We start from the raw sequence: 1,774 nt of genomic DNA, 5'->3' as shown, positions 1-1,774 counted from the left end.
AAGCAAAAAGAATAATGTAAAAATCTCCCCCTTAATATGAGCTCCCCCTCAAAAAGATAATATATGCATAAAAGCTCATTATATTAAGAACAGAAAGGAATTACATGAAATTCATAAAGATCAATACTAAATACCACAAAGAAAATAACATAAAAATTAAACTTAGTGGCCTAAAACCTAGAATTCAGGACTAGGGGATCTTTCAGTAGGTGAGATATTGAGATGACTCTCAATGTTAGATAAGCGAACATCAATGTCAAGAATTTGATTAAGCATATAACTTTCATGAACTTGTTGCCATTCATAAATTTGATCAAAGTGAGGTTTCAGGGCAAGACTCATATTTTCCAGTTATCACAAAAGTTCTCAATCAAAAGCTTCACCCTCTCTTTTTAAAAAATCTAAAGTTTATGCTCCTCATAAAATAAGTAACTTAAAAATTTAAGTCCTTTTAAAAGTACTCCTCCTAAATGTAATAATCCCCCTTTTAAAAAAAATTTTAAAAAAGTTTTTTTTTTACATTGATAATCGATTATTACTTTAAATAATCGATTATTTGTGTTCAAAATGGTCAAAATCTAAATTTTTTTGGATTAGATAATCGATTATCATCCCTTGGTAATCGATTATTGACGTTAATTTTCGAAAAACAGAGATTTGGGCCAAATTTTCAACCTAAAACTCATATAACATTCATAAAATGTCCAAATATCTAACAACCTTATATATTTCTCCCTCAAATGGGTACCAGGTATCACAAGATCATGTCAAACAAAAAATTTCTCTTAAACTCAAAACCAGATTCTGAAAAATATTTTAAGATCTGTTCAGTCCAAAACCATGAAGAGATGCTTTCAAGCCAATTCAGATTTGTATTTACAATTTCAAAAAAGTTTCAATGATTCTTAGTAAATCAAATTCAGCTTTTAGCATACTCAATTTACCCATGAAATCAACAATCATTTATCAANCAATTAAGATGTTTATGATTCAGCTACTAATTTATAAAGTACAANGAACGCAATAGTAGCTTCAATGAATATAATCACATCACAACTACTCCAAGTTTATCATGAAGACTTTATTATTAGCACAATTTACTCAAAGCTAAATTTGACAGCATGATGTATAACTTCCCAAACAACATCTATAATTCATGCATTCTCATATCCCAATTTGTTCAACCTCATGGATTCAGTTGTGCATATCAAAACAACATATACAACAATTCAACCAATATGCGGTAATCAGATTTAATTCAATAGAATTTTTTATCTCGGTCCAAAGAATTTTATCCCCCAACTTTATCAACTACTTCAGGCTTTTCCTAAGAAACTTAAAACTCACAAATCTTTCTTTCAAGTTTCAGAAACTAGAGAGAAGAATCTTCTCAGACAATATTTGTTAGGCTAAGCAATTAGAATTTTGAGACAAAATAAGACAGCTGTAAATTGACAAACAAGAAGCTATAAGACATTTAAGAAATAGTCAAATTTGGGTGCATTAGTTTTCATATTTAAGCTTGCGTTGGTCTCTCAGCCTTTTAGAAGGATTTAAAAGTTTCTTTTGAATAATTTATTTTAGATATCTTACGAGTACCAAACTTTTGTTGCAGGATTACTCAAATGTAAGTACATCATACATACTTCAGGATTAAGCAATTGAACCAGCAACTTATTATCAGCAAAAGATTTAAAAAAAATGGTGGTATAGAGAGTGAAAATACCCAAGGCTATGAAAACACAAGATTCTTTTGTTATGAACATGTTTAAAT

The sequence above is a fragment of the Vigna radiata genome, unplaced genomic scaffold, assembly GCF_000741045.1.
Source record: "Vigna radiata var. radiata cultivar VC1973A unplaced genomic scaffold, Vradiata_ver6 scaffold_48, whole genome shotgun sequence".
Taxonomy (NCBI): Eukaryota; Viridiplantae; Streptophyta; class Magnoliopsida; order Fabales; family Fabaceae; genus Vigna; species Vigna radiata.
Note: the sequence above shows the minus strand (reverse complement) of the source record.